Source organism: Conger conger, chromosome 1 (assembly GCF_963514075.1).
Source record: "Conger conger chromosome 1, fConCon1.1, whole genome shotgun sequence".
Taxonomy (NCBI): Eukaryota; Metazoa; Chordata; class Actinopteri; order Anguilliformes; family Congridae; genus Conger; species Conger conger.
Genome location: NC_083760.1, coordinates 42,562,101 through 42,573,072, shown reverse-complemented (window position 1 = coordinate 42,573,072; position 10,972 = coordinate 42,562,101). Strand labels below are relative to the sequence as shown.

The following is a 10,972-nucleotide window of genomic DNA, read 5'->3' as shown; positions in this document are numbered from 1 at the left end:
TTGCGACAACAGGGCATACGTGTTAGCCCCTTCCAGGGAGTTGGCTGCGAAACACACAGAGATGCTGATAACCCACATCCAAGGATTGGGTTTCACCATCAATCGCGACAAGAGTGTTTTCAACCCGAGCCAGTGTGTTCAGTACCTAGGGCTCATTGTCAATGACGGCGTGTCTCTCTCAGGAGAGAATTGCTTCCCTGAGAGACCACACTTGCCGATTTCTCCCAGGTTGCTGCATCAGTGGAATCACGATTATGTGCCTGTTGGGTTTAATGGCGGCAGCAATCGCCGTGGTTCCGTTGGGAATGCTACGCATAAGACCGGTGCAATTCTGGCTCAAGCGAATGCATTTCGATCCAATGAGAGACCACGCAAAGCTGTTTCGCATTCCGCAGTCGGTTGTGAGAGCACTCTCGCACTGGCGAAATGGGCGAAGTGTCGGTGTGCCAATGGGCGCTATCTCCACTCCCCTGTATACACAGACGCCTCCACCAAGGGGTGGGGGGTGGTCTGCAATGGAATGATGGCGAGCCGGTTGTGGAACCCTCCTCTGCCTCATATCAATGTGCTGGAGATCACAGCAGTATGGCTTGCATTACAACGTTTCAAACCCCTTCTTCGGGGCAGACACGTTCTAATCAGAAGCGACAACAAAGCGACAGTCGCTTACCTAAACCGACAGGGCGGCACCAAATGTCCACATCTACACCGGCTGGCAGTGAGGATCTGGACTTGGGCATACCTGCGAGTTCACTCCTTACGGGCGCTCTACGTCCCGGGGCAGCTGAACTGCGGCGCAGACCTCTTGTCTCAGGGCAGTCCCTCCCCCTTAGAGTGGTGTCTTCACCCACTCGTGGTAGCGGAGGTGTGGTCACGCTTTGGGAAAGCGAGAGTGGATTTATTCGCCTCCCGACAGAATGCGCATTGCCCATTATGGTTTGCGATGACAGCAACCGGCTCGCCCCCACTGGGAGTGGACGCGCTAGCCCATTGCTGGCCCAAGGGCCTCCTTTATGCCTTCCCTCCCTTTGGTCTGATACTGCAGGTACTAGCCAAAGCGAGAGAGGAGAAGAAACCCCTGATTTTGATTGCGCCAGATTGGCCGCACAAACAGTGGATGGCCGATATAGCCCTGCTGCTGACCGGCGTCCCGTGGCGGCTTCCCCAGCGCCGGGACCTCCTGTCACAGGGGGCGGGGACCATTTTTCATCCCCACCCAAGCAGGCTGCGCCTCACGGCTTGGCCCCTGTTAGGAGCAGGCTCGTGAACATGGGATTGAGCGAGGCAGCTGTAAATACTATATAGCATGCTCGCGCTATCTCAACTACAATGGCTTATAAAGGCAGATGGGAGGCCTTCGAGACTTGGTGTCTCGAACGCTCTCAGGACCCCCTGGTGTGTCCTGTATCTGTAGTGCTCAACTTTGTGCAGAGCCTACTTGATAAGGGGTTATCTTTGTCCACGTTAAAGGGGTATGTCTTCGCAATTTTTGTGTGCCATACTGGCTATGGTGGCTCTATGGTGGCTGCCCACCCCCTGGTAAAGCGTTTTATCCAGGGCGTCCGGCATCTGAAACCCGTGGCCCCACCCCGTGTTCCGCAGTGGGACTTAGCGGTGGTACTAAAAGCCTTGTGTAGCCCTCCTTTCGAACCGCTGGAGAGCGTTGAGTGGAGAGCTTTGTCCCTTAAGGTGGCGCTGCTTACTGCGCTAGTTTCTACTAAGCGAGTAAGCGATTTATGCGCCTTGTCTGTGCACCCGGACTGTCTCTTTTTTTCAGGATCTGACAGAGTTGTGCTGAGACCGAACCCTGCGTTTACCCCGAAGGTTATCACCACGTCCTTCCGCTCACGGGTATTGGACTTGGTGGCTTTCAAGCCCCCTCCTCATGACGATGAGAAGGATGCTATGCTGCATAAACTTTGCCCAGTGCGTGCTCTGTCGATATACGTACGACGTTCGCAGCCTATTCGACAAGCAGATCAGCTGACCATCTCCCGGCTTGGGTATTCGGTAGCTGGTTTACATGAACCGAGCACTGGGGATGGTTGTGGCTCCTCGGTTTATACAGTCCCCCCTTTTTTTCATGCATGAAAAAGGGCTGGCTATTGAGGGGAGCCCCTCTTGATTGGCTATCACTGCCATCGCCTGTTGTTCTGTATCAGGGGGCTGATGTTGACGACAGGGCGTGGGCTATAGGGTTCCCATAGAGCTTAAAGTGAAGCTAATAAAGAAATAGAACTTCCGGGTACAGCGGTATCCATTGTTCTATGAGTTATTAGCCAGCTTTAAGCTTCACAGGCCCTGTCTCTTTCCTTCACTGGAAATTTGTCTCGAAGAAAGAACGACGGCCTGCGATATATAGCCACCGTATGTAAATTCGGTCGCTAAAGCGAATCTTTGCCCTGATTGGCCATCAAGATCGTTTTTCAGTCTCGAGATTGGATAAAATCCAATTCCCGTAGAGCTTAAAGCTCGCTAATAACTCATAGAACAATGGGTACCGCTGTACCCGGAAGTTGCATTTCCTGCTTTCTAACAGGAAGTGATTCGCGACTAACAGGATGTGATGCGTTCTAACTAACTTTAACTTGACTATTTTAAAGAAACAGTACAATTGAACACAAATGCACTCCAAAGCAGTATTTAACATTACAAAATAACAAATTATGTCTGGTAGACATCACATCAACTGTTTTCGTACTTTCGGTGGAACAAAGAAGAATATCTTGCCACTTACGTAGCATAAGTGACAGGCAATTCTATCTTGTGTTAACTTCAGCCAACTTCGTTCTGATAAATTATGAACAAACTCAACATGTTAGCAAGCTAGTGGTGACGTGGTACTTGCCTAAACCAACCACTCACCTTGCTGCATGTTGGGAAGTGACTTCAGATGCACAAGTAGCGTCTGCTGCTTGAGGTAGTCCGCGTAGTGCTGACAAACTACAAAACAATGTACACTCCGCCATTCTAGGAATTAATTTGCCAGGTCTGTGTCGTATTCATTGTACAGAAGTAAAGCTATAGTATCTACTTTTGAACATTATTTTTTGTTGTCTGTCACTTTTTACACAAACTAGCTTGCTACTACTTACTTGTGAGAGGGGACAATGTTGTATTCACTTGTTTATGACTTTCAACATTCAAATTAGTCTGAATTTCCGCGGATTTCTGCGGCCTCCAAGTTCTGTGTTGCTGCTTACAATAAAATTATGCAGTGGAAGTCCTACACTGGACCTTCCAATTGGCCCTCCCACTGCATGTCTGAGTACCTTCACTGAGATAAGTGAAACAACGCTTTGGGATTCTATCTCTGAAATGAAATCATCCACATGCTCTGTAGATCCCATTCCAACTAAACTTGACTGCCTATATCAAGATACTCAGATACTCCCAGATGTTTTCAAGACCGCTGTGGTAAAACCACTACTCAAGAAAGCAAATCTGGATACTTACTTACTTCTGAACAATTACAGACCTATATCCAACTTTTAATAGAAAAAGTAGTTTTTAGACAAATAAATTCCCATCTTTTCGAAAACAATATTTTCTAGGATTGAATGCTAATTATAGCACTGAAACGGCAAATGTACTGAATGATAGTATTGATAATAACAATGTTTCATTCTGCCGCTTTTGACACTATAGACCATAATATTTAAATTCACTGCCTTGAGAAGTGCGTTGGTCTCTCGGGTTATGTGCTAAAACGGTTCCGTACCTATGTAATGGAAAGAAAGTTTTATTGTGCAACTTGCTGAAAATGTCTCTGAGCAAATAGATGGTAACTGTGACAGAGTGCAGGGGAGCTATGTCTAGTCAACATAAATAAATGGATGGGAAAATATTATTGAAATTAAACAAAGAAAAGACAGATGGTACTTCTAGTGGGCCCTAAGTCAAAAAGAGACAAGCTGCAAGGATTGGAATCCCGGGTACAGACAAAATCTGAGGTCAAAAACCTGGGAGTTATGTTGACCTCAATTTTTCTCTCATATAGACAAGGTGACCAAGACTGCTTTCTTTCACCTATTGATAAAATCCAACTTATCCAAAACACTGCAACCAGAATCTTAACAAAAACCAAGAAAAGATAACATATTACACCCATCCTTGCTGCTTTGCACTGGCTTCCAGTTTATTTTAAAGTATTTTAAAGTCTTACAACTTCTGTCTAAAGCTTTAAATGGCCTAGCACCTTTTTATATTAAAGATAGACTGTCACCTTATGTACCAACACAAGCACTCTCATCCACAGCGGGCTTACTAAAAAGGTGGTGAGAGGACTTTCTGCCATTATGCACCAAAACTCTGGAACACTCTCCCACAGAACAGTAGAATAGCAGACTCAGTAGCCAATTTTAAAAAGCAGCTCAAAACCTGCCTTTTTAAATTGGCTTTTAAGCCATTTTTTATCCTGCCCATTGATACCTATTAATATTTTATTTTGTCTTATAAAATTAGTATTGTTATCTTTTATTCAACTTATTTCTCTTACATATTACTTATTTTATACTTTCATACTATTTTATTCACGTTTTTATTTCAATATACCTTTTATTTCTATTTTATTCTCCCTGTTTTTGTTTTCATTTCAATATACATTGTTTTGTTTTTCTATTTTATTCTCTGTTTTAAACCTTTATAACTGATCATGCTTGCTTGTTTTTGCCTTTTTTTCCCTGTTAAGCACTTTGAGCTGCAGTCTGCATGAAAGGTGCTATACAAATAAAGCTATTTTTATTATGGGCACAAGATTCACCCTTTTGGCCTGTCCCTGGCTTCCCATACTTTTACAAAATGTATGTATGCACCACTTGCTCCACTCCAGTGCCCTGATATTTGCGTGGCAAACTATCTGGGTGATTGGTTATGTGCTCCATCAGAACAGCGGGCCAGGGACAATGCAAAGGCTTGACTCAGCAAGCAGGGCTTGACCTTGTACATGGAGAAAGGTTGCCTTACTCCTTTGAGTATACTTATCTCGGCTTGGGTTGGATTCAACCATAATGGGTGGTTCCCTGACTCCCAAGGGTTATCAATGTTGAGGGAACATAGTCCCACTTCCTTGTGAGGAAGCAGGTGACTGTAAAGTTTGACTGGAGGCTGCTCAGGCTGTTGGCAGCAGCTGCCCAGGTTGGCCCTTTGGAGCTGCTCCACACGTGCCCATGGCAGCAGTGGTTTGCCTGGCACAGGGTGAGCCCCATGGAGAATGGGCAACGACTTATTTAATTGGGCCCAGGTTGTCGGCCAGCCGTATGAGCCGGTGCTCTCATTGGTCCAGTGTTTTCCTGAGTGACAATAACTACAGACGGCTCATGGTGAGAGGTTCATGCAAAACTTCTCTAGTTGGAGGCAGTGTTCCGGTTTCGGTGTACTTTCTGTCAATGTCCGTAGGGAAGCCTGTCCGCATCCAGACAAAAAGTTCCACTGTGGTTTTGTAGATCAACCACATCAGGCCAAAATTGCCTGATACTTGGTGGACTCCATTACAGGGCCTTGTGAAAGTATTCCCCTTGCCAGTTTTCCTATTTTGTTGCATTACAACCTGTAATTGAAATTGATTTTCATTTGGATTTTATGTAATGGACCTACACAGAATAATACAAATTGGTGAAGTGAAATTAAAAAAAACACTTGTTTTAAAAAATTCCAAAAAATAAAAAACTGAAAAGTGGTGCGGGCATATGTATTCACCCCGTTTGCTTTGAAGCCCCTAAATAAAATCTGGTGCAACAAATTACCTTCAGAAGTCACATAATTAATTGAATAAAGTCCACCTGTGTGCAATCTAAGTCTGCAACATCACTAAGCAAGGGACACCACCAAGCAAGTGGCACCATGAAGACCAAGGAGCTCTCCAAACAGATCAGAGATAAAGTTGTGGAGAAGTACAGATCAGGGTTGGGTTATAAAAAAAAATCCCAAACTTTTAACATCCCACGGAGCACCGTTAAATCCATTATTACAAAATGGAAAGAATATGTCACCACAACAAGCCTGCCAAGAGAGGGCCACCCATGAAAACTCACAGACCAAGCAAGGAGGGGAGAGGCAACAAAGAGACCAAAGATAACCCTGGACAGCTTCACAGGGAACATTTCAGCATCTGTCCATAGGACCACTTTAAGCTGTACACTCCACAGAGTGGCCAGAAAAAAGGCATTGCTTAAGGCGAGACACTACAGGTGAATAGGGTAAAAATTCTAACTAATAGATATCACCATGAACCTTCCCCAGTTGATTACCTACACTAAGACAATCATTTCTTGTATTACAAGTTTTCTGAGATTTTATGTTTAGATATGCAAATGAGGCATTATCTACTTAAATATGCACTAATTTGCATACATTTCCAGAACAGAAATCTGAACATTGGATAAAGCCAGATTCAAAATTCTTGTTTCATTTCGTTGATATATTAGAGCCAAAGGTATTTACAGAGGGAATTTTGGATATCTCTTTTTATCACTCTATAAATCAAAAAATATTGTCAACAGTCATAAAAAATCTATTTCCGCCATGTTTTTAGGAATAAAATGTGATATAAATGAGGCTATAAATGATATATGAACAAACCCTTCTGTAAAAACCTTTAGAATATAGACCAGATGAAAACTGGAATGTTTGGTGTATGTAAGTGCTACTGAAGTGGAGATTTCTGGCTCAGAGTATGAGAAAAAACTCATTTTGAGAAAACGGCCTTTAAATTGGAATTGGAAACCACTATTTACAGACACAATATCTAATCGAATACTTAGCAACAACAATACCATATCATCATATCATCATATCAACATCTAAAACTCATCAGAATTCATAACTGAATGCAATGGCCCATCATATCATCATATCAATATCTAAAACGCACACCAAAATTCATAACAGAATGCATCTATGGCCCATCATATCATCATATAAATATCTAAATCTCATCAAAATTCATAACTGAATGCATGTATGGCCCATCATATAGCCTAAATATCTAAATCTCATCAAAATGTGTGTGTAAATAGAACCAAAGTAATTGCCTGGGTCCAGACCAGGGAACCACAGTAACACAGTCACCCACACACTGCCACCAGTAGAACTGCCACCCTAGTTTGTTCTATGCCCGTCTTGCATAGCACTGTTAGCCATTCCTGCTTATGGCCTAGTTGTCCATGCCTGCTCCATATGTGGGTCCCTCACCCATTTCCTGCTGATGTCGATTTCCACTTTTTTAGCCGTGCTCAGACTCTTGCGCCTACGTTTGGCACTGGCGGTTGTGATGGCCTCAGCTTTTGAGATTCTGAGCATATCAGTTTCCCTCATTGCATTTACAGTAACAAATGTGCTCTGAAGCCACAACCTCTCCATAACAGCTAGCATGGCACAGGCACCTTCATTAAAAGTGGAGATGGCCATACTTGCTGCTGCCTCAAGCCTGCTTTTCCCCACAAAGACTGTTTTTGGACACCGCGCCCATATAACCGAGTTGAGGCATTCGTTAGCGTTTTGAGTGCCTCCATGCTGCATTCGCTGCAGCAGGCTGTCACTTGACATGCGGTGGTACACTGGGATAAGCTTCTTCCCCACCTCTCGTGTTAGAAAGTTTCCAGCATGGCGTTTATGGCTATCAGGTGTTTCCCCATTCTCCTCTGCTTTCCTATACCAACACCAGGAGGGACTGCACCTGGTGTGCAGAGGGTTGTCATCAGTGGACATAGAGTGGAGGAGACCTGCCCATATTGCTGCCTTCATCTGGTCTAGTGAACCCTGGTTATTTAGAATTGCCCCCCTACAATAATTTTGCAAGGTTTTACATTTATTGGCGGTCAGCTTCCCCACACCTTTCCCTCCTAACTTACCCTCTGTACTCAACTTTGTTAGTGCTGTACCCATTCGCTTGTGGGCATGATTGATACACTCTAACTTCTCAATTTCATGTCCAGGGTATGGATTCAGTGCAACCACCTCCCTAAATGCTGTACTATCCCCATCTGACAGCATCTGAGTGTACCGCACCTGGTGGCGATTCACAGACCTGGCCCACATCCTGCTTGCTGACTCCTTCTCCATCTCCTGCAAAGTTTTTAGCACAGTCCTTGTGTGTCTCTCTCCAGCTGTTGAACTCCTGCTCTGATATTTTTTTCTGTTACTTGGCATTTTCCTTTAGGGCACAGGCATGACAGTAAGAGGATAGGACCTCATAGTCTATCACCAGTCCCGTAAGGAGGTCGATGCACACGCCAATTCCGTAATGAGAACTGAAGCCTCTTTTTTGCCAGGTGCCATCAAAAGACACACTTATGTTTATGACTGCATCTGCATCCTCCCTCAGCAACTCTGCCACATCTGGGTCAATATCTGCATAAGCCTGCCTGATCTGCTCCCTGGTCCTGTGCAGTGACTCCAGGCCTCTCTCAATTTCTGCCACTGAAATGAAATGTTTAACCTATCAGTAACTGTACATCTGGTCAAGTTTTATTGTTACAGTAAACTTTTCTATTTATTTTAGTGGCAGAAACATAACATACAATAAGTATGTGTTTTGGAAAGAAGAGGGGATATGATTTTGTTGGACTCCCAATACTTGTATTTAGAATAGAATATAAATAAGTGAATATACTTTGTCCCTGTTGCTTTGATCCAGAACCAACCCCATTAGAGAAAAATAAAACATTTGGAGTTTGCCATGTGGGAGACTCCCCAAACATATGGAAGAAGGTAATCTGGTCAGATGAGACTAAAATTAAACTTTTTGGTCAGTGAGGAAAACGCTACGTCTGGCGCAAACCACAGGGAAACTGGTCAAAATTGAATGAATGATGGATGGCGCTAAATACAGGGAAATTCTTGAGGAAAACATGTTCCAGTCTTCCAGAGATTTGAGACTGGGACGGAGGTTCACCTTCCAGCAGGACAATGACCCTAAGCATAATGCTAAAGCAACACTTGAGTGGTTTAAGAGGAAACGTATGACTGAAATGACTTGATGACTGAAAGCCATTTAGCCAATCTAGTCCCAGCCCCCAACTCCCATAGAGATCCATTCAAAAGCAAAGTATTAGTATTGCTTGTAGGACAACTTGAAAATGAGAGATCCAGACCCGCGTCAACTGTTCTCCATTTTTTTCTCTCTCCTCAGCACACCTCCCCCACCACCTCAGTCGCCCACCTTCATGTGCATTACCACCTCTGTGCCTGCCTCCCTTTCTGTGCCTGCCCTCTGTTTCTCCTCTTTCTCTCCCCTCACATATGCTGATGTGTCTCAACTCCTGCTCTCCAACCACCCTGCTACTTGTGCCCTCGACCCAATCCCCTCAACCCTCCTTCAGACAATCACACCTGACATCCTCCAATATGTCACCTCCCTTGTGAACTCCTCCCTGTCTTCTGGATGCTTTCCCTCATCATTCAAGAGGGCCTACATCACCCCACTCCTGAAGATGCCCACTCTGGACCCCTCCTGCATACAGAACTACCATCCAGTATCTTTCTTTCCTTTTCTATCCAAATCAATGGAACAACCTTCCTCTTCCTTCTTCTCACAGAATCTCACACCTGCTAGACCCGGCCAGTCTGGCTTCAGACCTGGCCACTTGACGGAGACCGCACTCCTCTCGGCCAATGAATCCCTTCAGGCTGCATGAGCAGCCTCCCTCTCCTCTGTCTTTCTCCTTCTGGATCTCTCTGCAGCCTTTGACATGGTCAACCACTCCATCTTCCTATCCTCCCTGGCATCTACAGGGATCTGCGGCACTGTGAAGACAAAAATAAATAATGATACATATATTTCAACTAATATGTCCATACATACATTGCCTTGTTTGGCTGTATTAATTTATGCATGGGTTGTTATTAAATATTAAGAGCAAACTGCATCTCAAAGACACTGTCACTCAAAAATGTTCTTTTTTAAAATTGTATTTTGGCACTGTGAATACAAAAATAAATAATTAAATATCGCACCAGAGGGAAGCGGTGAGTTGCTGGGTTCGTCAGAGGTCTGATCAATTACACATGCTTCCGGTGAACCAGGTGCACGGTGAACTTTACATAAAAGTGGAGTCAAACAAGCAAACGGGTTCTGTTTGTATGCGTGATGTAGATATTCCCGCAGGGAACAATTTACAAAATGAGGGTTTAACTCATTGCATAGACTACCTCAGAGACGCTATTGGTGTGTGGCCGCCTGGGGTGTGCACGGGGGGCCCGATGCTTGGGGGCCACTGGATGGCGGGGCCTGCCACGCCCTGTCGCGCCCCTCAAGTCCACCCCCCCCCCCCCCCCATCTCATATCCCATCCCCATATGCCTAAGTAAAGTATGAAATAAGCAACAGGGGGAACATCTGACACCTCTGGAAGAATACAAGGGTACCAATACTCCCCTGTTACAGATCAAACTGGCCCCAAAACACACGGCACCCAGATCAATCATACTGCTTGCCTAAGATACCGGGGACACAAAAAAAAAAAAAAAAGACGCGCTATTCGTATGTATTGGTTATCATTTGGTATAATCTAACAATGCTAATTTAGAAAATGTGATTTGCCATTTTTTCTTTTATTTTTAGAAACTGCTGATGTTTTCTGCACAATTAAGAACTGTTATGGTGTACCTTCACTTGTAAATGTCAAACCTTATGAATGCAACATCAGACAATGCTAAAGAAAACCCACAATGTATTTAGTATCCTTATTCATGTTTCTGCATTGATCAGCTGAAGCAATTAAACAATTAAGCACGGAACAAAGTTCTGATAGCCCAGTTTGCCATTGCCAGGGTTTTTTGCCATTACGGTGCTGCCTCCAATTAAATGTAAATTATTTTATATATGTAGCGTTTGATGCAGTAATGTGGGGTTGTATCAAGACTATTGTGATTTGTGGTGTTTGCTGTTTCAGTGACATTATTATCTAAAATGTGAAGTGATATTTAAAGTGCAGTTGGTTATCTTATGATGTTTAAATGACGGAGAATGTGTA

The 10,972-nt window shown here is 44.2% G+C and overlaps 1 pseudogene; it reads left to right on the top strand.

Annotated features, from left to right (window-relative positions):
- The first annotated feature begins 254 nt into the window (after positions 1 to 254).
- LOC133126269 (uncharacterized) lies at positions 255 to 1,267 on the top strand (annotated as a pseudogene).
- Positions 1,268 to 10,972: the final 9,705 nt, after the last annotated feature.